The sequence below is a fragment of the Eptesicus fuscus genome, chromosome 14 (assembly GCF_027574615.1).
Source record: "Eptesicus fuscus isolate TK198812 chromosome 14, DD_ASM_mEF_20220401, whole genome shotgun sequence".
NCBI lineage: Eukaryota > Metazoa > Chordata > Mammalia > Chiroptera > Vespertilionidae > Eptesicus > Eptesicus fuscus.
In genome coordinates this window covers 18,162,462-18,189,980 of record NC_072486.1, presented here as the reverse complement: position 1 = coordinate 18,189,980, position 27,519 = coordinate 18,162,462, and the positions used below count along the sequence as shown (strand labels likewise).

General features: G+C 37.0%; 1 protein-coding gene across 1 annotated transcript in view; it reads right to left on the bottom strand.

Moving 5' to 3' along the window:
* The window catches only part of CRPPA (CDP-L-ribitol pyrophosphorylase A), a 162,735-nt gene that overhangs the window by 43,287 nt on the left and 91,929 nt on the right, over window positions 1–27,519 (bottom strand). The window lies entirely within an intron of this gene.

The window sequence follows — 27,519 nt, the reverse complement described above, 5'->3', positions numbered from 1 at the left end:
CCTTGAATACACTTGCATGTCCTGCCTCAGGGATCTTCCTTCTGCCCTTTTCTTCTGGGAAAATATTTCTTCCCTATCTATTTATCTATTTAAATCCTATCTACTCTTAAACATAATATTCATATAGAAGCTTTCCTTCTTACTCCTTTCTCACCTCTATTTATTCAATGACCATCTTCCCCGGGAAGCTGTACCTTGCTAGAAAGCATGGACACATGGTGTTATTCTGCACTGTGTATTCAGTGCTCTGAGTAAATATGTGAAGATTAGTTACTGAATATTTCTTTCCCTTAACTTTTTCCTCTTAGTTTATTTTTATGATTTATTTCTCATAAGTGACTTTTTCTTATTCTTCGATGTGTTGGCATTTGAGGATAGTCACCAACAACCATGCCATAATTTGAGTTGGAAAAATACAAACATTATTTTGTTTACATAAGGAAACTAACAAGATCAGGCAAAAATGGGCTACATCCCCTTTGCATGAACTGGCTAAAGAGAGGATTCATGGTAAATGCTAAACTAGCTGCTCATTTTGACACCTATAATTACTTCTTACAACCTGACTCACTGAAGACAATATGGTTCTTTTTTTTAACCAATTAATGTGAAACAATTTCATATTAATTGAACAGAAAGAAAGAACTACAAGATGGAACATGAAAAGCTAAATCTGGAAATACCTCTTTGAACACAAACCATTATTAATATGTACTTCACTGAAATATTCCTGTGACAGAGAATATGAAAATATTAAATTTACAAGCATTAATTTTTCATACCTGGCATCAGTGTGTTCGATCTCATTAAACCTGAAGAAGATTCCAGACTGACAGAAGTGAAGTAAAATACACACACACACACGATTGACATACACTGAAATAAAAATTGACATAGACATTCTCATTGAAATGAGAAGACACTTGTTATCAAAACAAGAGAGTTCTAACAGTATTTAATCACAAATGGTAGTGTGTTTATATAAAATTCTAAAAATACGCAGTCTATACAAATGAAGTATCTTGTTAATTTAGAGTGAACTTAAGGTTAATCAGTACACCCAAAAGGGGAAAAAAAGAAATATGTATTACTTGGTTTTATTTACACACTGTGAATGAAAATAAAGTTGCTCAACAAACAGGTAATGAGAACTACCCAAGCAATTACAACTAGATTTGGCTGACGGTACCTGGCAAAGGAATGGTCCCTAAGGGGGCTTCTCCTATATAATCACAACCACATACAGTTAAGGATTTGTAGGCAATGCCAACATCTATGGCAACTTTTGTTAGGGAAGTTTCAGGCCTGTAGGATGTAAGAAATTAAAATCAAACTCCCAGAAACATGACTTTCTATACTCCTTAGCAGAATTGCACAATTTATTACACAAATTTAAAAAAAAAATCTTATTTCCACATTAATATCTAATTTATATCTTCCTTAACTTATAAAAGAAAGACTTCATTCAAATGGATATAAATACTATCAGGAAACACTAAAAAGTACATGTACTGCATTAGTAAAAAATGAAATAAAGCAAGGACAGAAAATTATAAGGTAGAAAAATTCAATCCTTTCCTATTTTAAGAAATAGAAATTTTGTTGAAAGATAAAGCATGCTTCAGCGGTACATTTGCCTAACCCTATAATTTATCTAATGCATTTGTATGATTGAATATGGCTAATCATAATCTAAAACTGAGATCCAGGAAGGTGAATTATACAGAAATGGAATACTTCTCATAAAATGGTAAAATTATCGCCAGTAAACATTCACAGGGAAGCATGCCTACTCAGACAATAAGAATGTAGAGAGCTTTAGGATGAAATACTAAATCTTTAAAATTCAAGAAAACAAGAATTCAATGACATTTAATTCAATGTCCAGCTAACTCACAGTGTGACTCAGCCACCTCATAACTGGTCCTACACCAGAGATCATTATAGGATCAGCACTGCAGTAGTGGCACCCTCAAAGACTTTTCCGTAAAAGAAAACTATACTATTCCTATACTTCTTCTAAACAATTGGCAAAATGAGGTTATTTCCAACAATCGTCCTTTTGTCTGCTTAGATCATGGGAAAACAACTCTCCATGGATCCAGAAAAATGAGGAGCACTTAGGAAAAATAAAGACAAACACAAATACTAATATTAAATTATAAGCAAATGATTTTGACTTTCCTGGTAGACATGATAATATTCTGGTTTTAGGAAGCTCTAAATTTCTGACTAGCAGCTAGCATTTCAAATTAGCCCATTTATTAAAGGGAACCTTTAATCCCTAAATATATTAAAACAGGATATTATAAGCAAATAAAATATGTAAGTACACATCACAAGTATCCCATAAAGTAAGATGTCATTACTTCTGTTGTCTAATCTCTTTGAGAGCACTATTCACCCATATCCTCCTATTTCTTTTGCATGGGCAGAAAGCAATTAAAACAATTAATTAACAAATAAACAATAAATGAAAAGCCAGAAGAGAAATATTGGAACCCAAGAACTTTCAAAAATTTTTATAGAATATATTTTTTGCTGAAACACATTATTTTTAAATCTCTCACTCTTGCATATCAGGAGGCACCTGACCAGCATCAACAAACATTTTAAATGTTACTTCCACGCTTTATGTAACAGAACTGACTGCCCATTCCTTTATAATCAAAAAGTTCATTTAGATAGAAATTTAAATAATAAAATATAAAATTCTCATATATTTTTAAAAAATATATTTTATTGATTTTTTACAGAGAGGAAGGGAGAGGGATAGAAAGTTAGAAACATCGATGAGAGAGAAACCCCGATCAGCTGCCTCTTGCACACCCCCTACTGGGGATGTGCCTGCAACCAAGATACATGCCCTTGACCGGAATCAAACCTGGGACCTTTCAGTCCGCAGGCCGACACTCTATAAACTGAGCCAAACCGGTTTTGGCAAAATGCTCATATATTTTTATATTACTTGTTTCTTTTACATAACCTTTCTTTAAAGTCTATCATTAATTTTTAACCTCAAAGGTATTTTTTGCCCAGGCTGGGTGTCTCAGTTGGTTGGAGCGTTGTCCAGTACACCAAAAGGTTGCAGGTTCAATACCTGGTCAGAGCACACACCTAGGTTGGGAGTTCGGTCCTGTCTGTTGCATATGGGAGGCAACTGATGGATGTTCCTTTCTCACATCTATCTATGTTTCTCTCTCTCTCCCTTCCCCTGTCTCCAGAAATCAATAAAAACACATTGTCAGGTGAGGATTTGAAAAAAATATTTTTCAAGAAAACCTAACTAAAAAAAGGATAGATTTCCCCTTAGAAGTAAAGGTTTCTGCCAGTGGTTCTGCGTATTTTTCCCTTGCCAACATTTGCGATCTATTACACATTCTTAACAGGTACACTTGCTCATTGGCATCTCCTCGTACTAACTCTTTTGACAACCATGGTACAATTTTTTCAATAAGTTTATTTAAATAGATAAAGGTAAACTATGTTACAAACAGTACAGCTTTCTTCCTTTCCTATTAAATATGCCATTTCAGTACCATATATTTTCTTCGCCTCCTTCCCCAAACTGGCAGAGTATGGCTGATATTCTACCTCCTAAACAATCTTAATTTGATCATTAAGATCCCCTCCCCAGGTCCTCCCTGTACTATTGTTTGTCCCTGGGCTATACATATATGCATATACATTCTTTGGTTAATCTCTACTTGCCCCTCTTTTTCCTCTGAAATACCTCAGTCTGTTCCATGTTTCAATGTCTCTGGATCTGTTTTGTTTATCAGATTTAACATATGCGTGAGATCATGTGATACTTGTCTTTCGCTAACTGGTTTTTTTCGCTTAGCAGAATACTCTCCAAGTCCCTCCATCCTGTCTTTTTTATAACTGCATAGTATTCCATTGTGTAAATAAATGTACTTTTTTTTAAATCCATTCATCAATTGATGGGCACATGGGCTGTTTCCAGATCTTAGCTATTGTAAATAACGCTGCTATGAACATAGGGGTGCATATATTTTTCTGATTGGCGTTTCGGGCTTCTTAGGTTATATTCCTAGAAGTGGAATCTGGTTCAAATGGCAGTTCCATTTTCCTTTGAAGAAACTCCACAGTTTTCCATAGTGGTTGTACTACATTTCCACCAGCAGTGTAGTAGGGTTCCCTTTTCTCCACATCCTTGCCAGCACTTGTTTGTTGATTTAATGAGGGTAGCCATTCGGACCAGTGTGAGGTGATATCTCATTGTCGTTTTAATTTGCATTTCTCTGATGATTAGTGACATTGAACATTTTTCCATATGACTCTTGGCTATTTGTATGCCCTCTTTGGAAAAGTGTCTATTTAGGTCCTCTGCCTCATTTTTTAATTGGGTTGTTTGTCTTCCTTTTGTTGAGTTGTTTGAGTACTTTATATATTTTGGAAATTAACCTCTTATCAGATGTGTTGGGAAAATTAGACAGATACATGCCAAAAAAATGAAACTAGATCACCAACTTACATCATATACAAAAATAAACTCAAAATTAATAAAAGATTATGTGTAAGTCATGAAACCATAAAAAATCCTAGAAGGAAACATAGGCAGCAAAATATCAAACATCTCATGAAGCAGAATTTTCAGATACATCACCTAGGGCAAGAGAGACAAAGGAAAAAATAAACAAATGGGACCACATAAAAATAAAAAGCTTCTGCACAGAAAAAGAAACCAGCATCAAATTGAAAAGGGAACCCACTGCATGGAAGAGCACATTTGCCAATGATATATCTGATAAGGGGTTAATTTCCAATTATATAAAGTATTCATTCAACATTTCATGAAAGCAACTCTGAAATAAAAAATAACCTCAAGTTTCCCCACACACTTACAGTGATTTTCAATTTATTACCCATTTCCCCAATAAAATGTCATAGATAGCTTGCCAAAAGAATATACAATATACAATCTTTCAATTTAGCTATAAGCATAAAATCTACACTCATGCACTGTTTCATTCCATATTCATTTCATATTTGTTGTGTAGAACAATTCTGTTTTTCACTTAACATTTTCTTGATCTCCCACCTATGAGAGAGGTATCAAAAATGGTAAAAAGGTAAAAGACCTCATATGAACTCAAAATCTAATATATATCCAACAACCGTATTATTCTTAATCCATCAGAAGATATTGTCTGGGAAACAATTTTTTTACTGCTTCTCAATGGCAAAGACACCCTGGGATATACAATTAAAATACACATGCTAGTTTTTCATTGATTGTTTTTAAAGTAAAGCAAATACAGTTTTGAGGGAAAATACATTAAGTAAAGACAAAGTCCCCCAATCTAGTCACTATTAGTAACTGCATTTACTTTCTTTGTTTTTTTTTCCTAATGCTTACATGAGTTGAGGTGTTTTTGTTTTCATTTGTCCATTCCTTTATTGTAGATTATTTATAAACAGAATAATATCTTCTCATATAATTTTGATTATTAGGCATAACAAATAGTTCTCATAACTGTTAATAACAATTTTAATAAATTCATAAACTACAATTAATGTTATATATCAGTTTAATAACCATTCCTATGGAGTCTTTTAAGTAATTTCCAACGTTTGGGACATTTTTATGCTTATACTTTTCTACAGTTCTAATAAATGGAATAAAATGTCAAAAGTAAAATTCTGGGTAAGGTAATATAGACAATTTAAAACATATATATTTTGAAGGTTCATTTTACTCTACACTTTCTTATAGTTCTCTAGTCATGGGTGGTGGTAGTAGGAATAGAAAGAAATGCTCAGTGATTTTGTATGTGGCCCCTCTTTATACTAGTAGCCTTGCACACAAATCCGTGTGTCAGTAGCTCGCTGCTGCCCTCCTATAGCTCTCTGCCTGCTGTCCCACCCTCCTGTAGCTCCCCCCGCCCCCCCTTCATAGCTAGCTGCCCTGTCCCCTCCCCCATCCTGTAGCTCTCCACCTCACACTTGCTTGCTGCCCTGCCCCCTCCTGTAGCTCCCCCTGCCCCCCTACCCTCCCATAGCTTGCTGCCCTGCCCCCTCCTGTAGCTCTCTGCTGCCCACTTGTAGTTCGCTGCCCCACCCTCCTGCAGATCTGTGATCTGGTCATTACGAGGTTGGTCGTTATGCCTCACAGTGTAACAGATAATTAGCATATTCCTCTCTTATTATATAGGATATGCAAAACATACACGTTAGATGATCATTTATTTAGTTTTGTCTCAAGGCCAAATGATGATTAGGAGAGTAACAGTACCATATTTTCCGGCATATAAGACGACTGGGCATTTAGAAGATTTTCTTGGGTTAAAAAGTCGTCTTATACGCCAGAAAATACGGTAATTGCAAAATGAGAACCACTGGAAATATATGTTTTATGTTTCACAGGGGATTGAAAATCCTCCAGGTGTCAAGTTATATAGGAAATGCCATTTATGGCTAGTGGTATGGTCCCAAGGCATTGGCACAGTGAACAAGGGAAAGCAGTGGCAGTGACAATAATGAGCTACCTGTAGTACCAATGACTAACGAGGCCATTGTAAAAGGATGCACATGTTACTGAACCTAAGAATTCCACCTCCAAGATTCAACTATTGCTCTTTTACAGGAATAAACACACATGAGCATGATAGCACATACTTACACACCTTAGTCATCTCCACAGCATCAGTAGGTTATGAAAGACCTTACAGCAATTAAAACAAATGATAGACTTAAGTATATTAGCGTAGAAAGTCCTCCAGGATGTAAAAATCCTTATGTATACATATCTACATAAATATACTAGTAGACAGTTTTAATGATGCATAGAAGTATATCTAGGTTAGTACCACTAAAATGTAAGCAGTCGTTTTCTTTGGAGAAAGGGTGAGATTCACAGGAATTCATTGGTTGACGTATGATGCATTTATTATTTTTCAACAAATATATATGTTTGAAATGATAGTCTACTTAGTCAAACATAATAATGACTATCAAAGAAGTCATAGCTTCAGGATATGATCCCTCACAATTCATGATTATCAAACACCTTGACTCCTGGTTTTCCAATAATAACAAGGACAAGAACAAAATGTATGTCTGGGTTTCCCATATATACTCGGAGGACACTGTTGGACATGCAGAGCCAGTGACAGACTCAGCAGAGGTACATATCAAAGAGGGGACTCAGTCCCATCTTCAAAGGTTGCAATGAATTAAGTAATATCTGTTAACTTATATTGTAAATTTGCTGAAGCATCCATCAGAAGAGATCTAAGAAAGATTTTTAATTTTCTAAATTAAGCCTATAATTTTAATTTTTCTCATGTGCAAAAACATTGAAAATGAAGTGTTTAAGTGAAAGTAAAAGCTCCTTGTTCATACTGTCATAATTGCCACTTTTCAGAAAAGGTTTTAGAGTAATAATTTACAGGAGATGAGGTAAGCAGTCAATAAAATGAGACTCTTCCTTTTTGCAACTTCATGATATCAGAGTTAAAAACAAAATCTGAATTTTAATTTGTGTCATGAAATAATATGAAGTGATTTATAGACCAAATAGTAAAAACAAGGTTTTCTTTCCTCAGGTATTATTACCATCATGCTACCTAGCTTATAATTATAGGCCCCTTAAGCATATGGACTATGTGGTTTCCTTTCTATTCTATTTCTGCGTGTTTAATTAGTCACGGTATAGTGTAAACACACAGTCTTTAGGCAAACTTCTAGGGGATTTTCTGTTCCTAAAACTTGAACCTCATAATAATATTTCTGGATTATGGCCCAAAAAATGCATTTACCATTTTTATTTAGTTTAGACAGAAGTATTTTTATTAGCATTTTAATAACCCATGCTAGCATAAGCACTGTAACAGAGAAAAATATATGGAATGGCATTCCAAGCCTACCAATATTTAAAATATTCTAGCTATTTCATTTTTTTCTGTTAACCTTAAAAGATCCAAAGAAACTCATTCAACAAAGAGCAAGTATCTCCAGTATTCGGTAAAATTATAGATGCCATGAAGGAAGCAGATACATAAAACACGAGAAAACATGTAAGGCTTCATATAAACAGAAATATGGCCCCAATTTGATAGATGTATACACATTTCAGTAGTTGTGAGGGAATGTGGGATGGAAAGAAATTAAATAATTCCTTAAGAAGTGGGAGTTTCTGAAGAGGATACATGAACTTGATGGGAAGATAGAGAGGCAAAACTTCATAGAAGCAAAAATAGGCAAAGCCTGAAGGAGAATCTGAAGATTTCTCCGGCCGAGGCAGACAGATGCTTACAGTTGATAAGACATATGTAGAAGCTGGGGGAGTGCAAATACCCAGGATGAGTGTTTCATGCCACAATGTGGTCTAGTTTATGGCTTACAGATAAATGAGAAATTGCCTCGATGCCAGAAGATATATGGATTGGGGTTAAGTCATTATTTCCTTCTGTGTAAGTAATCTTTGTTTTGTTCTATTTTACAGTGAGGACAACAAGAACAAATGTGTGGTGGTGAGGCAAAGAGATGACAAGCCTCCTTACAAGTTTCAAGATTTAAAGGAACACCATTTCAGCTCTTCTAGCCATAATAATTGAAAAGAAAATTAAACAAAAAAGGCAAAGAAATGCAGACGGAATGACTGATTCCCATGCAAACATCTAAGTATGTTTATTATGTTGCAACCTCATTCAGTATCTCCTGGCCGCCGGTGGACAGACACACAGCAAGCTTACATAGACTTCAGTGTTGGCCTTTCATCTCTTTGGCTGATATAGGTCCTTGGGACTGAAGTTCATCTCAACAAGAGTGTGGCTGAGCCTATCTCATTAAGTCCCAGTATCAACCAGTATAATAACAAAGGAACATATCCCCTAATGGTGAATAAAGCCACTGCAAATGTAGGAAGCTGAGGACTCACAGAACCTGGTTAGGCAAAGGAGAGCCATTTCGCTGTGACCAGATCTCACTTACTATTCCCTGAGATAAAAGGTACACGTGAAAAACTCAGGATCTAGACTGATTTCTATCCAGAGAGCAATATTGTCTGGAAAAGCGTGGCTGCATATTTACCATCTGTCGAGTGGGAAGCATTAGCGATCGAACATCTAGATGTTTGAGCGAGAGCTACCACATACCTACATGCGTGGAAACTCTGAATCAGCAGCAAAGCCAGAAGCATGCATCCTGGCAAAGAATGAATATTCATAGGGTTGCCAGTACCACACAGGTTGAAGTGAATATAAATGCAGACAACTGTTACCATTTCGTATTGATATTCTGCCTGACAGCAACATCAAAGATCAAAATACAGCACAAGGTAATCAAGGACGTGTATATAGTGTGAAGAAATGACCTGGAGACTAGCAGTGATCATAGAGGCACGGCTTTCCCGAGTGGGAAAGAATGCTACCCAGGAATAAAATATAAAACACAAGGAGAATCCCAAGTGAAAATATCCAAGACAAATAGCAGGCTTTGGGAGTCCTTTACAAAGAGAGCATTGCTTTAGCCTGTCAAATCTGTGTATGTTGATTTCCATCTGTCTCAAGTCTCGGAAAATGTATTTATCACTACTCAAACCATTCAATAGTAAATATCAGCAGAGGGACCTTTACTGACATTACATATATATATATTTCCAAGTCTCTCATATAATAATTCTTTGGTTCACCACAGTTTATCAAGATCAAGAAAATAAGTTCAAACTATGAAGGCTAGACTTTCAAACATGAGGCTAATATGGAAGTTCACCCAACCATATAAATGTCAAATCAGCTTGCAGACACATAAACCAGATATCCATCTGCTAGCATGTGCACAGACCCTCACAAGGGTTTGTTTTCACTGCTTCCAATGTTTCACTTTAAGTTGTCCAGCCAAGGCTAAGCTACAACACTGCTTTCCATTGTTGACTTTTAATAGAAGACAACTCTTTCTTGGAAATACTAATTCACATAATGCATAATGCAAAGACATCGGGATTTGAATCTCTTCTAAAGCATTAGGAACAAAACATTAAGTACAGTGCCGTTTGGATCACTGTGTTACAGAATGAATCAAGTAACTATAATTAAATAATATGCATTCCTCAATAGATTTATTCCATTTGGCTTCCTCTGTATAACTGACAATAAAAAGAAATCTTCCAAAAACACAGGTCTGATCATGTTATTCCTCCAGTTAAAACTTTCAAAGGCCTCCCTTGTCTTTAAAAACAGCAAATTTTTTAGTGTGGCTTTTGGAGCCAACTTCAAGCTGGCAACCTCATAGCAAAGAGCAGAAGTTTTTCCAGAAGGAGGACCCATTTCAACTTTAGAATTGCTCACACACAGTATACCACCTAGCATGATCATAGCAGAATTTTGATTATCAGGTGAATAATGCATACTGATAAGCTAGCAATGTCATAAAATTAACTTTACCAATAACACCTATATATCTTTGAAAAGAACATATTTATTGTTTAGAGAAAATTCTGAGAGCAAAACAGATTTAAAGACTTTGTGGACCATGGTTAAGGAACCTCTCCTATGGTGAAAAGAATAAGGAATTAGCAATCACTTGGGCACAATATGTATTTGTACTGTTGATGCTCTGTTGCCTAGAACTACACTTTCAGAAGAGTGTGCTCAGCAGCCTGGCTGATATGGCTCAGTGGCTGAGTGCTGATCCAGGAACTCAGAGGTCACTGGTTCAATTCCCAGTCAGGGCACATGCCCTGGTTGCACTCTCGATCCCCAGTAAGGAGGTGAGCAGGAAGCAGCCGATTGATGAAGTTTCTCTCATTGACCCTTCTATCTCTCTATCTCTCTCCCTTCCTCTCTCTCTAAAAGTCAATAAAGACTTAAAAAAAACCAAGTGTGCTTAATACTTACTTGTAAAAAGAATGAACTACTTAAGCCCAGAGCTCTAGTCTTAGTGGCCAGGCTGTGGGGCTTTGTAGTATTGCTTCCTCTAGTGCAGTGGTGGGCAAACTCATTAGTCAACAGAGCTAAATATCAACAGTACAACGACTGAAATTTCTTTTGAGAGCCGAAAACCGACTTCTGCGCATGGGCCACGAAGTTTCAATCGCACTGTGCGTGCGCGCCCGCACGTGGTATTTTGTGGAAGAGCCACACTCAAGGGGCCAAAGAGCCGCGTGTGGCTCGCAAGCCACAGTTTGCTGACCAGGGCTCTAGTGGCCTGGCTTTCCTGCAGTCTCCACAGGGCTCCTTCCCTTGGCTGTCCCTGCTAGTCGCCGCTTAACTGCTGCGGTCTTAATGAGGCAACCAGCTGTGTGAGGTTATCACCACCCACTAACTTACTCCACTTAGGTTTTTCTTCCAGCACATATCATCTTCTATCATCTAGCTCACTCACTAGAGAATTTTCTTTTGTATTATTTTTACTCTGTCTACCACCCACTGGAATGCAAGCTCTGCAAATGCAGAGACTTTCTGTGGTTTGCTCATGGGCACATTCCAAGCTTCTAAAACAATGCCTGGCAGAGTGAACTTCTTTTAAATGATTAAATCTTTGACAAACCATGCCATCTCCTTGATTCTGATCCTTCATCTGTGTAAAAAAAAAAAAAAAAGGATGAAACCTCTCCTATTCAATTTACAGAGTGGTTTGAGGATCCAGTGAAGGTGATCCAATCATTGTTTTAAAACTTATGTGATTAAATTTGTAATTCTTCCTAAACAGATGGTGAGGAAGAAGGTGGGAGAAGGGAGCCTTCCCCTCTTGCCTAGTGGACTACAAATTGGAAATAATAATTCAGCTCCTCAGCCAACTGTAGTTGAATTCACGAACCTGATCTTATACCTTTCATAGACATGACTAGTTTGACAATAAAGATAGCCTACATGTTTTATTTACAAATTATAAGCCATCCTGTTTCAATTTGGAATGTGTTCTTTTCCCTAAAATGCCTTCAGCTTGCCAAAGGTGACCAGATTAAACAGTAGTCAAGAGTCTGATCCACCTTCATACTCTGAAACTTGTACAATCTTTTGAAATTATGCTATGTGAGTTTAAAACCTTTGTTTTTTGTTCTTGGTGGGTTTTTTGTTCTTTTTGTGTGTTTTTTTGGGGGGGAGGGGTGATCTGAAGATGCCTAAAAAATATGGCACATTTCCCAGGAATGTTCCTAGGGAGGTGGCACTTGGCAATAGGCAAAGTGGAGAATTGCTTGCCTGAGAAACTCCCCAGGTCATTCTGATAGATTCCTGCACCAACACTGCTATCACCCCACCCCATAAAGATTTGTGGAGACAAAGCTTAAGTAAATAAATAAGGCATGAAAAAACACCGTTTAGAATGCTCTTTATAATATACAATTAGGAGCCCAACCCAAAGCAAAGTAAGCTACACAATGATCACTGGAAGCAAAGATAATTAAGATAAGCAGATAATTAAGGTGAGCACTATTAGAAAAACAGTGTTATGGCTCCCTAGTACTCACTGGAACGTATCCCACCTAGCCGATTCTGGCAGGGAAAGGGAGCAAGCATCTAAGAACAATTCCTCCTGGAACCGAGTAGTTCCACAGAGATCTTGCTTTAAGAAAACAAAACAGGTTTGATTTTTTAAACTGACTTGAGATTTTGCTCTACTTCTCTACAAAATTAAAACTGTTTTTCTAATACAACCCCACCTCCAGCTGATCGAGGCAGCCCAGGTCAGGAAACAATCCATCCGGGTCCCCATAATGACACAGCCAGTGTCATGTCTAACTACACGGAGAGGGGCACTTCCCAGAAGAGCAAAGACAGGCCTCAGCCTCCCACATTCAACTGATGCAGAACAAGTCCTGGAAGTCCTCTGCTTCCCTCTGGTCAGGAGTAGGGTCTGAGAAAGTACAGTGATACCTGACCAAGCAAGTGAACATCCTCTTCCTACCTTTGGGACCAGGCTGTGGGTGGCCTGTTATCAAAAACCTCTTCTCCTCGATCTAACCTTTTCTTGGGAATGTCTTCAGGCTGTGCTCCCCAAGGCCCCTCCCGTCCCTGCTCATCCATTCTTGTAGCTGCACAGGAATAACCACTTGTTTCAGCTCCATTTCTCGTTCTTTGTGCCTCTGTAAAAACTGATGACAAAGACTGCTTCTGGGTTTCCAAGTACACCCAGGCAGGATTCCTTTGGTTGCTCTCTGCTCCATATCCCATAGTTAAAGAAAGACCTTCCCAAGCTGCATGCCCAGCAGCATCCATCTGCACATAGCCAACTGGAGATTGGATCACAACATAAACAATATAAAGAGCAATGTAAACTAGTTTGATTTTTAGGATAAAGGAAAAGCCCACAAAATGTTAATAAGTAACATGTAACATGACTTTCATTTCTCTCTCTCTCTCTCTCTCTCTCTCTCTCTCTCTCTCTCTCTCTCTCGTGTGTGTGTATTTTAAAGAAGCTCTTCTATTAATGCCTCAGTGAGCAGGTGAGCACTGTGATCCAAATCCAGTTCAACCACTTATTAGCTCATGTATAGAGTATTACAGTTTCTAGGCCTGGGATCCCTAACCAGTATGTGGTAGAGCTATTAATACCTATATCACAGGACTATTCTGAAGTTTTAATGAGAGTGTATAGGAAAGTACCTGGTACACACAGTGCTCAAAAATGTTAGTTGTTTTCCCACACACAACTCTGCTTCTTAGGATTCATATTTGGGGTGAGGTAGATGGACAATAAGCATATTTTACATACGTATGAAACACTGGGCACCAGATTGTGTTAAACTGCGATGGAGAAAAGGGATGAAAGGTTATGGGGATTACTTGAGTGGAGGAAGGGCAGGATCAATACACCCTCATATAATTATATCTGGAAAGAAACCAATATGATAAAGGAAACCAAAGCCAAGCATTACGATAAGCAGTACAAATATATGAAAGCTCTAATTATGTTCTTCTGGAAAGAAGACAGTATGGCAAGGCTGACAGATATGGTAGAAGAATAGTTCTCAATCTATTCCTTCCACTCTAACAAAAATAAGAATGATGTTCAAGGTGTGAACTAGCTTCTCCTTTCTCTCTCCATGCAGCATGTTTGAATAGAAAGAAAACTAATGGGTATTACTATTATCATAGCTGATTATTTTTATTAAAATAAATATTTTCCAAACTTTGGAACTATTTTTAACAAATAATTTATAGGGCATTTCATAAGTGATTAAAAATAACTGTGACTGGCTATATTTCAAGAAGAGTTTTAAAGTCCCCTAAAAATATGATACTCTGTAATTCCATAGGTAATTAGTATACAAGCACCCAAATTTATACCATGTGGCCACAGCTATTGAGTGTATTTATCTTACACATGTACTAAGATGGAAAAATGCCCTAAATAATAAATTGTCTTAGACAATTCAGGAAGTTATAATAAATCACCATTGACTGATCAGATTAAAAACAAATATTTTCTTATCACAGTTCTGTAAGGCGGGAAGTCCAAGATCAAGATGCACACAGATCTAGTGTCTGGTGCAAGCCCATTTCCTGATTTGCAGATTGCTGTCTTCTAGTATCCTCACATAGCAGAGGTTAAGGGCACTAACCCATTCACTGGGCTCCACCTTCATGAATGAATTATTTCCCAAAGGCCTCTCACCTCCTATACTTTCAGAGTTGGGTTAGGATTTCAACATATGAATTTGGGATAAACATACATTCAGTCCATGACATAAACAGATAATCTGTTGTTTGGGTCTGTCCATCATGTGTCCCCCATGCTATGGAATGGTACCATAATTTTCTTTTGGGAATGCACCCAATCCTTTCACTCATCCACGAACTATGGGTAAGTTGGCCTGGCTCCAGAGATAGGAATATTAACTAGGCCTGGTTAAGAAGATGAACACCCACATTGGTCATAGTGGGTGTTCGGGGGGAGGAGGGGACTTTGTAATGTATTTGATTGTCTAAGTACTTTGCTTACACCTGTAAAAAAATTATATTAAATATAATTTAAAAATAAATTAAAAAATGAAAATAAATAAAATGGTACATTAAAAAAAAGTAAAGATACAAGTTGTTGGGTATAGGCAGGGTAGAGAGACAGATAACAGGGGGAAAAGGCAATTACCCTTTCAGTATATGGGTCCAGCAAAGTCTAAAGTCATAGGTTTTTAATTCTATTATTAAATCAATTTGTGGTGTGTTTCTGACATTTGCAATTAAAAATTCCTGACTGATGAGCCAATTAGTTCACCAAATTAATTCCACTGGCTTAAAAAGCCATTCTGCCTTGATTTTCCTCCAATAAATTTAGCTGAAATTGAAAAAAAATGCTGCATTTTTTAAAGTTGTGAAGTAATAAAATTTTGTTCACAAAGTATAATATTGAAATCTATATTCTAACATAAAGCTACATAAATATGTATACACATTTATTAATATATATGTTGAAAACCAAAAAAAATCACATCACTGCTTTTCAAAATATTAAGGTAACCAGTTGAAAATTTTAAAATGAAATTAAAATTGACATGTCTATGTTAAGTAACTAGTGTTTATTTCATAGCTCATTAAAAATTATTATCTTTACCTAAGTTACAGTTTTACAATTTTCAAACAATACATAGTCTTCATTTTTCTTTTTTAAAAAAAATTTTTAATAAATGTGGTATTTTGGCGAAACAATTTTTACATTTCCCATTTAAACTCTCATAAGCATTAGTAAATACATGGAATTTAATATCCAAATATTATAAATCAATTAAAACACTGACTGAGAAGGCTAGAAATTAGCAGTAATTTAGTCATGATACGCAAGACAAACTGAATACTTGATGAGGCAATTACACAATTCTAAAATTTCCATTTAAGTTTAGCATGTAAATGTAAATTAATGGTCATGAGAGAAAAACTCCCTTCCTTCATAAACCTTGTTAAAGTCTGGGGTACTATAACACTAGACACACATTTAGTAATTTCTGTAACTTTCCTAAGATGTTTTAGAAATCATAATTTGGCAAGTGTTTTGGATTTTACTATTTTTGTTTACTGTATATTTTAGTCAGGAAAAGCACAGATGAGACAGCTCTCTGTTATTTTGCCTTAGCACATATGCTTTCTTATTACATGAGCTCCCAAAGATACACTAGCGGAAAAGGTCTCAAGATGGAGGCTTCGCAGAACCAGCCACACAGGCAAAGAAACTATTTCCCATTACTTATTTTCACAAATTTACCACAAGGGTCGCATTTGCCAACCTCTGGGATACACATATTTGTGAAAATAAAATCCAACATACAAACAGCCAATGAATGTTAACACCCAATGAATCTGATACAGTTCCTTCAGTGAAACCTCTCTCACTAAGGGCAAGGGTCAGAGCTCAGCCATCACGTGACTTCCTCCTGATGCCTGGCAAAGGGCCTTTCTTGCACAGACTTGGAAAAAATAAAAAATAAAAAAAACAACCTTGTTTCTCTCCAAGGCCTAAAACAATCAGCAAAAATTTGAGGAAAGGTAAGAAGCATTCACTGGTGATTTACTTGAGAAAGTATATTTGAGAAGAAAACCATGTTCTGAAGACATTGCTGGCAAAACCTTCTGTTCTTTTAGTTTATGAAAAAAATGCAAACCACAAAACAGAAGGCACAACTTGAGAAAATATGACTGAGGCTTTCTGAAATCATAGCGGCTGGTTCATTTTTTGAAAATTATTAAGCTCCTCTGCAATTGTGTTTATGTAGTTCTTTGATTGGTAGTTTTTAGGCTAAATGCAATGCCTTTACTATTGAATTGCTATCAAGGTCTAGAAATGTGTCATTGCATGTTTCAATCTTTGCTCTATGAATAGCATATTTCAGGAAAATTATATAGCATCTTCATCTTAAATATTAGATTATGCCTATTCTCTTCATGAGCCATAAAGGAGAACTCAGAAACTGTATTTTTAGCAACTTCTTAACCTAGGTTTTTAGCCTGTTTCTCCTCATGAGGGTCAGAAAAACAATCTGTGCGAACACTGCGCTTTCTTAAATTAAAAAGAGAGAGACCACCCTCCCTGAAGAGCCTAAATCCTTTAATTGCATCAAAACATCTTAATTATGAAGTCAGAAGTTTAATAAAGGGATGAGAGATTAAGATGGTGAAGACTATGGCATAATTATGTTAAACTCTGGTATACATATTTAGCAAAACTTATTATTCCTATTCAAAATTCAAAACTAAATAGAGTCAGACTTGAAGGCATCTCCCTAGTAGACAAGCAAGAAATGACCTGACGTTTCACTAGAAAGGAATTAGAAATATAGAGTATAATGTAGATGCTTCAGAATACTGTAAATGCATACATGCATACACTAAAAAGAAGTTTATATGTAGCTTGGTATTTAGTAGTTGGTACCTTTTCACAGCAGCATACCCTCAAAATGCTCTTTTGTTATCTTGCTTTATAAGAACAGAGCATAAGGTTGGCTCAAACCTGAAAACTGAATGTAAGGACATACCAGTAAGTAGCATATAGATTAGTTTAATGGTCCCTATTTTAATATATTGCACATGACCCTAATTTTAACTTGAAAAACTATAAACAAAAATCAAACTTCCTTTTTTTCAGTACTTCCACCAAAAAATCTTTGTGGCAAACAATTTAAAAAAAAACACACACACAAATAAAGCTTGTCCTAGAGTAAACAATTTATTGTGTTCCTGATACCTCTTTTTAAAAATCTGTCCATGGAGCAGGAGATCTATGGCCTAGTTATAAAATTTATTACGATTTAGAAGCATTTAGGCCATAAAGATACAATGAGAATCACTTTTTTAAATCCTCACCTGAGGATAGTTTTCCATTGATTTTTAGAAAGAGTGGAAGTGAGAGGGAAAGACAGAAAGAAATATCGATGTGAGAGAAACACGTCGATTGGATGCCCCCATGCACAAGCCCCGACCAGGGCTGAGGCCGGGGAGAAGCCTGCAACTAAGGTACGTGCCCTTGATGGAATCGAAGCCGGGACCCTTCAGTCCACAGGCCAATACTCTACCCACTGAGCCAAACTGGCTAGGGTCAGAATCACATTTTTCAAAAGGAAATAGAGTAAAAACTCAAAAGATTAATATATATATATATATATATTATAAATATATATATATATAAATTTAGCTGAAAAATGTGGTAAATTATATCTGCTTCTCTTTAAACACGACTTCCTTATATTCTTTCTGATACAGGGTTTCAGCATAATATGGTGATTAAAAATATACAAAATATAAACACTGACCAAAGCATAATAATAATAATCATGAATAGTGTCTTTGTGAAACATTTGTGTTTTTTCTGTCCATTAAAATCCAGATTCTAAAAGAGTTGCTGTAGATATGTTTGTTATTAAACCAACTCATTTCCTAATAGCATTAGTATATAATTGCCATGATGCATTCAGTAAGAGGAAGTTGAAGCTTAATTAAAATATATTTCTTTACCAACTGTCAAAAGTGAGTAATGAGATGAACTGAAAACTAATAAACCTCACCATTTTCCAAACACAAATCTATATGCCAAACATTACTCATATCTCCCTGATTCTCAGTGGAGACAGTCAACTCTGTATTTCCATTGTGATCATAATCAGAAATGCTGATAGGATTTTCAGAGAAAATAAACACATGTTCTAATTTTTACAAACTATTCTCTTTTCTAAATATGGACTGTTTGGGGCAGGAAATAAAAAATTTACATAAAACCATCTCTTATTGCCGGAAAACCGTTCTTAGTCATGATTTTGGAAATGTTACCCTTAATCTAAATTACATGGAATATCTAACAGTCAATAGGCCACGAATATTTCAAAGTACTCAGACTCATTGACATAGGATGTCAAACCTCAAAATAATTATTTTGGCTTCACATTTCTCCTGTTTAGTTTTACTTCTCAATCTACTTGAGATTTTCAAGTCTCTAGCATGCACATCATGTGCTCTGCCTGATCCAGTTAAACACTGCAATTTTAGCATTCTTTGTACAGCTGCTTCTGCAGTCCGGATAATTAGTGTCCATAAAATGAAAATAAACAGTAAAGTTATCTCCCTCTTTCTAATGTTATTTAAGGAAAGTCTGCATAAAATTGCTATGAGAGGATATATACAACACATTTTATTGCAAAGGGTTGAAATAATGCCACATACATTAGAAAACTCTCCATTTTCCAGGGACTAATTATTCAATTTGTTATTTCAACCTATTTGTCATGCCTATTTTTTTTCTATTTTACTAGTCCAAATCTCAGAAATTAAATTGCATGTTATTTTCAACTTTTTAATCACAATGATAATACAGCAGGAGTTTTACTGGGGGACAATATGACCCCCAATGAAGTTTCTCAGTATTTTCTACAAGAGCACAAACACGTCTTCCCTGAAGATTACCAGCTGGATTCCAGTTATCAGATTCATTGTCTTCTTTTTGTCACTAGTCCTTCTCACTTACTACCTCAAGTCTGTTTCCTGGAAACTTTTCCAAGACTCTAAGACAAAAGTCTTATATGCTCTTAAGGTAATGGGTCAATTTTCTCAAATGCAACACCAAAAAGTCATTTTATAGCAATGATGGTTTTTATTACATGGCTTCACTAACCTGAATTGAAATAATATAGACTATTTTCAAATATATGCCCTCAATGCATTTGATATGTATCTGACCTGAATCAAGCTCTTTAAAAACAACTATAGAGAAAACATAAAAACAAGTTTCCATGTCTTTGGCTCTCCACCTCCCTGCTAAACCTGCTCTGGCTGTGACTACTCTATTAATATGTCAAGAGAAAAATATATGTATGTGGCAAACAATTAAAAAATGTAAATAAAGCAGGTCCTATAGTGAGCAATTTCATATATACTAGTATACTAGAGGCCTGGTGCACAAAATTTGTGAACAGGGGCAGAAGGGTCTCTCAGCCCAGCCTGCACCCTCTCGCAATCCGGGACCCCTTGGGGGATGTCCGACTGCCAGTTTAGGCCCGGTCCCTGTAGGCCTAAACCGGCAGTCAGACATCCCTCTTGCAATCTGGGACTACTGGCTCCTAACCACTCACCTTCCTGCCTGCCTCATCTCCCCTAACCACTCTGCTGCCTGCTTCATCACTCCTACCCCCTCTGCCTGCCTGCCTGATCACCCCTAACTGCTTGCCTGCCTGTTTGATCACCCCTAACCACCTCTGCCTCAGCCCCTGTCGTTACGGCTTCATCTGGAAGGATGTCTGGAATGACGTCCAGAAGGTCATTTGGCTATTCCATCTAATTAGCATATTACACTTTTATTATTATATATAAACATACACACACTATGTATATGGTTGTTGTTTTTTAAATTTAAACATTTCTATATTCATGAGAGAAACCAAGATGGTGGCATAGGTAAACACCTAAACTTGCTGCCTCGCACAACCATTTCAAAACTACAAGTAAAAGACAAAACGGACATCATCCAGAACCACAGGGAAGGCTGGCTGAGTGGAAATTCTACAAGTAGAAGGAAAGAGAAAAGCACACTGAGACTCAGAGGAGCTGCGGAAGTAAAGGCAGAGGTACAGAGGTGTGCGTGCGCGGAGAGGGCTGGCAACTGAGTACGCAGTTGTCTTTTTCAATCGGGAGGGATACACAAGCTCCCGAATGCTCTGAACTCCAGTTTCAGGCAAGACTCTGGGGACCCAGACTCATACGGGGAGAAACTGGACTGTCTGGCATCAGGCAGAACTCGAGGACGGCTTTCTCTCAGAGGTGCCTGCAGCAATTACCGAGGGACAGTGAGACCCGCGGGCCTCTTAGGGGAGGGCTGACGGGAAACCATTGCTATTTGCTCCGCCCTAAGACCCGCCCACCCAAGCTGTGCACAGAAGCTTTTGCATATGAATGGCCTGGTTCTTTGAAATATAAAATTACCTAACAAACTGCAGCTGAGTCAGAGAGACCCAGAACACCCAAAAGAAGGCCCAAGGCCCCACAGCAGCTTGCACTGCTTCACACTGGGCCTCATCTGGGCACCTCCAAAACCCAAACAAAGAAGAGGAATCTGCAGATCTCTCTGTAGCTCCTGCTGGGTGGCCTCAGGCAGAGGCTAAATTAGCTCCTCCTTGGAGATCCAAGAACAAGTGTACCCAATGGTCAGAGTGGGACCATCCAGATTACAACTCCTCAGATCCATAAGGGACACACGCAGGGGGAAGACTCAGTGAGCACCAAAGCCCCACTGAAGCAAGTCTTGCCTCATAAGGGTGTCTCCAGCACAGAAGTTCTCCCATCATAGACACAGCTGATCCTCACAGCCAATTGGCCTGGAGGTCAATTCCTCCTAGTGATACCAACAACAGTCAAGGTTTAACTACAACAAGACTGTGAACACAGCCCACAAAGGGGTGCACCAAGAGTGTCCACCTCAGGTAACTGGGGAGGCTGAGCCACTGGGCCCTATAGGACACCTAGTACACAAAGCCACTCTATCAACAAAGGGAAGCAGCCAAAATGAGGAGACAAAGAAACAGGTCACAAATGAAAGAAATGGAGGAAAGCAAACTACTAGATATAGAGTTCAAAACCACAGTTATAAGGTTTTTCAAGAAGTTTCTAGAAACCGCTGATAAATTTAGTGAGACCCTCAAGGATATGAAAAAGGACCAACTAGAAATTAAGCATACACTGACTGAAATAAAGAATAATATTCAGAGATCCAAAGTAGACTAGAGGATCGCAAGAATCAAGTCAAAGATTTAAAATACAAAGAAGCAAAACACACCCAACTGGAAAAGCAAAAAGAAAAAAGAATCCAAAAATATGAAGATAGTGTAAGGAGCCTCTGGGACAACTTCAAGCGTACCAACATCCGAATTATGGGGGTGCCTGAAGAAGAGAGAGAGCAAGATATTGAAAACCTATTTGAAGAAATAATGACAGAAAACTTCCCCCTCCTGGTGAAAGAAATAGACTTACAAGTCCAGGAGGCTCAGAGAACCCCAAACAAAAGGAATCCAAAGAGGACCACACCAAGACACATCATAATTAAAATACCAAGAGCAAAAGACAAAGAGAGAATCTTAAAAGCAGCAAGAGAAAAACAGTTAGTTACCTACAAGGGAGTACCCATACGACTGTCAGCTGATTTCTCAACAGAAACTATGCAGGAGAGACGGGAGTGGCAAGAAATATTCAAAGTGATGAATAGGAAGAACCTACAACCAAGATTACTCTACCCAGCAAAGCTATCATTCAGAATTGAAGGTCAGATAAAGAGCTTCACAGATAAGAAAAAGCTAAAGGAGTTCATCACTGCCAAACCAGTATTATATGAAATGCTGAAAGATATTCTTTAAGAAGAGGAAGAAGAAGAAAAAGGTAAAGATAAAAATTATGAACAACAAATACATATCTATCAACAAGTGAATCTAAAAATCAAGTGAATAAAAAATCTGATGAACAGAATAAACTGGTGAACATAATAGAATCAGGGGCATAGAAAGGGAGTGGACTGACAATCCTTGGAGGGAAAAGGGTGTGGGGGGATGCGGGAAGAGACTGGACAAAAATCGTACACCTATGGATGAGGACAGTGGGGGGGGGTGGTAAGGAAATGGGGTGAGGTGGGAACCGGGTGGAGGGGAGCTATGGGGGGAAAAAGAGGAACAACTGTTACAATCTGAAGAATAAAGATTTATTAAAAAATAAAATAAAATAAATTTAAACATGTCTAGCCCTATTTTGGTTATAAACCCCTTAATTTGCATGGGTACAAATAAATACAATTTTTAGTCTGCAATATTAGCACTCTGGTATTACTGTGGTAGGCAGCATCCAATATGGCTCCAAGTGGTCACCAGCTGCTGGTATCCAGGCCTGTGTAATTGCCTCCCTTGAAAGTGGGTGGAACCTAGTACTTTGCTTTGGATGAACAGAATGTAATAAGGATGACAGGGGTGTCACCTGGTGATTATGTTACAGAAGACTGTGACCTCCATCTTAGTTCTCTCTTTTGCTGGGACTGATGTGAATGCTCTAAGGACCGGCCGCGATGGCAAGGAATACAGGCAGGACCCCATCCTCAAGCTTGTGGAGAACTGAGGCCTCGTGAAATAGCCCAGAGGAACTGAGTCCTTTCAATCCACCTAAGTGAGCTAAAAAGCACATCGTTCCTAGTGGATCCTGGAGATGACCATACCCTTGAGAACTGCCCAGAGCCAGAGAACCCACAGAGACTGGGAGATAATCATGTTTTTAAGCCACCAAGTTTTGGAGTAATTTGTTATGCAATAATAGCTAACAAATACACTGTTCAAAGGAATTAGTTCATTAAGAAATTTCCATGGCATTTTCATTCATAAAAGTTGATTCTTTTACTTTAAAAAAAATTAAGGGGAGATCTGTAGCAGAGGTTTGTATCTAATATCCCATGTCATTTAGATGTATCTAAGTATAATAGCTAACTGCCACCCTCTCTAGTAGGGCTTCCAAGTAAGCTAACCAAACTCCATAAGGCAGTTTTGTTTCTCAAACTTACTCAGTTTTCAAAAGGCATTATGTTTTATGACCTTCACATTTTCCCAAAGAATGACTAAGTCTAACAATAAAAGCCAAAACAATATTGAAAGTGAAAAATATTCAGTCTCGTAAACAATCCCACATCAAAAGAGCATGATTACTCTGCACAGGGTATTATGGGTTTCTGTAAACAGATTTGGTGCTGCCTGTTTGGTGTGCATGCTCTGTGAGTCAGTGCAATGGAAAGTACTGTGTGTTTAGTAAATAATCCCCAATTGAATTCCAAGTAATTGCTCATTGTAGGAAGTAGAGTTTTAAGTCTAGCTACCCCAAGATTATCTTTTTTTTTTTTAAATCTGTGTTCTGCTACTTGACAACATATGCCTATTTGTTCTGCAAAGGATCACATACTTGCAGGATAGCTCATGTCTAGAAGACAAAAAGCAAATGGAGTGCATATGAGAGGAAAATATTGGTGCTAATTGTATTCTACAAATGCAGGTCTTTGGGCACAAAGGTATCCTAGAGTAGGGTAATTACAAAGAGATGCATAGTCAAGGCTGTTTTCTGAGTACCCTTACAGTACATACTTCAAAACCCAGACAATCAAGGACAACAGTATTTAAATCATCAAATAGAGAGATCTCATTTATACTTTGTGACAGATGAATTCACACAGCTTTATCTAATTGAATGTTGTTACCAAAAAATCTTCATTTCATTGTTCCATGTCCTAGTTTGGAGTTGTATAGAAGGATTTTTATAAATCTTTTATAAATAGTTATTTTTTTTTTAAGTACAGAGCTGTTTTGGCAATGCTCTCCCTTTTTTGTATGCCTCCTGGTACTATAGTTGTAGGAGCAGAAGTAAACGTGGCATTCAGGAGCAGGGAGAGGTAATAGAGCTCCTCTGGTTTATCCCCTGACCTCTTCAGGGCTTGGTTCTCGTAGTTCCGCTGATTGGTGCACCCTTTCCAATAACCCCTTCTTGTGAAAACACTCGTTGAACCAAACATTGTTTGCGAAAGTGCTATATCCCACTATATCCAACCCAGTGGAATGACAATTCAAAGGAGAAGGAAGGGGAAAAGGGAAAGGGATAGACAACAGTGGTGCACACTCCCTGCTAACGTTTCTTTTCTCTAACCTTTCTCTGATGGACACAATTCCTAGTCATGGACTGACTGTTCGTGTCCCCAACCCCCCGCCCCAATTCATTTGTTGAAATTCTAACCCTCAATGGGATGGTAGCAGAAAGTGAGGCCTTAGGTTGGTGATTAGGTCATGAAAGTGGAGCCCTCACAAATAGGATCAGTGTTTCAATGAAGAGAGACCCCAACCAGGCCGAACCCTATCCCCACCCTGTGAGGATAAAATGAGAAAATGGGGTTCTGCAACCAGCAAGAGAGCCTTCACCACGCCAGCCCCTGACCTCAGCCCCCAGCCTGCAGAACTGTGAGAAGTAAATGTCTGTTGTTTATGAGCCACCCAGTCTCTAGAATGATGTTACAGCAGCAGAACAAAGACTCCCCCTTGTTGTCTTCTACTTTGGGGTGTCGGGGGGAGGGGGGAGGGGGGAGGAACAATTCCCTCTGTGAACTATAATAAAAGATTTGAACTATAATGAATAAGGAATAAATAAAATAAGGAAATAACAGTATAGTAAGTTTCATGGTCACATATGAAGAGAAAAGAAAACCCAGGCTCAGCTCCAGAATTTCCCGTGGCTGAGGGAGACGGAGGATGGTGTCACCTGGTACAGCCTGCACACCTCCTGTGTCTTCACCTTCTCATTCAACAGAGACTTTATATAGTTCTGACTTCTGCATTTCACATGAAAAACTGGAGGCCTAGAAAACGTGTACCACTTTATCAAGATCATAGAGGTAGCTTTTCAATCACAAGGGAAGACAATGATTCAGTGCAATAAATAAGAAGTTATAATAATTTTGGGAAGCTCTTTAACCATGAACCTGTTCACTTTTATCTTTAAAGCCCTGAGCATGTAAAATGCACAAGTTACATAGAAAACTGCTATATAACTTTCTAAATTTTATAGACTTTATAAATTTTATTATTATAAAAGTTCATATGCAAATTTGTTTTTCAAAATGTACAGTCCATAAAAAAAGGCATCATAAAAATATTTTAGAATTCAATTAAATTAGTACTGTGAACTCAAGGTATGGGCTTGAATAGTTCATTCCAGAAATACCAAATTTCTATGAGTTCACTGCTATATGATCAAACATAGATTTTCAAATAATTAGAACATGTGCCCCAAACCCATAATTTTATATCTTGGACCTCAACGATGACTTGCCTAACAAAGTTAAAATAATAGGATGAATGAAGAGTAATATTTTATGTGTAGAAATATTAAAGAGGAACTATATATGGATTAAACTATAAGATCTGGTTTTAATACTATTAATAGTTGTGTCTGTATGGTTATTTCAGAAAGAAGGATAATACCTGATTTAAATCCATTTAACAAATTGTCAAGGTAAACTTTATGCTGCATTCCTTGTCTAGAGCATAAATTTCTATTATTTTCTGATTTATTAACAATTTGAGTAACTGAGCACTGAACAACAGAGTCAGAAAACTTTATACTATATATATATAAATGGTCAAGCCAGCCATTTGATCCTTAAGTCTAAGATACTCACAAAGAACTTATTTTAAACTTTTAATTTTTTGAGTCACTAGAATATATTAAACTGAGTTTTAGGGAAAAGGTTATTTAGTGCTTTATTATACTGATATGGCTAATGAACTAACATATTCAATAAATTAAAAAGTAATATCTTTATGATTAGAAAAATGCATATATATGGAGCACAACTAGAGTTAAGCAAAGCATTTGTTAGTTTCTTGTGTCAGTAGAGAAAATATAAAGAAATTGAGTTGAAATAGTAAGCAATTAGATGCATTTTTCAGTTATTGAATTATCAAAGAATCATCATTAACTGATCACAAACATTATAGTAGAACATTTAGAGGTACTAAAAAAATGAATCTATTTTAGCCTTTTCCAAATGAATGTTTCCCTAAAGGTGTTCACAAATACAGACATCTAATTTGTAAATTATATGAAGAAATAAACTATAGCTAATTAATCATATACTATATTTCACACCAAGAAAAGGTAGTAAGACTGAAATACTAGAAAAAAACTAAGTTTAAATTCACCAAACACAGAAAGTCTTATTATACATGTGTGTGTATAAAAGAATTCTACACAAACAAAAGCTTAACAGCATCATGTGTTTAAATAATAGACTTACATAATTCTATTTAACTATAAACATCATATACATCAACACAGTGAAAGTGCAGCCAAAAAATCAAGTCCATCTACATTATCAGAAAAATCATGTCATAACAAGGCAGGTCTTCTTTAAGCCAGAAAGACCATATGTGTAGCACAGATATTGAAGTCAATTCACTATATTCTCTCTTCCAAGAAGGGAGTATCATTAACTGAAAACCTATCCAAAGAAGCACTTGATGTTATGCCTTATGAAAAGTGGCTAAAAATCTAGAAAAGCTTCATTAATCAGAGACTTAAAAGAACACACAGTAACTATGTAAACAACTTAATGGTTACCACAGAGATGGATTAGATTCAGGGAAAAGTCTAATGTAGGGACACTACAAGAAGTTGTATCTTACACCACCATGGAAAGAACAAACCAACACTCTTTTCACTAAACAGTAAACAGAAGATTCACCATATATCTTTTCATATCCTTAGTGTTAAATGAATGCCTGTTAAGTAAGCACTCAATATTAGAGATACTGATATAACTAAATGGAAAAATTAGTATAACTAAATGGAAGTATACTAGTAAAAAGAGTGTGGCTGGAGGTAGAGGTTTCTTTACGTAGGGCATATACGTGAGGAGTGTTTCCCAAAGTTTGTTTTATGGAACATTAATCCCATGAATTATCCACAGTTAAAGGGTTACAGGAGAACATGGAAAATGGCACACCCCTTGTCCCCAATTTGAATAGATCAGTGGTCGGCAAACTGCGGCTCGCGAGTCACATGCGGCTCTTTGGCCCCT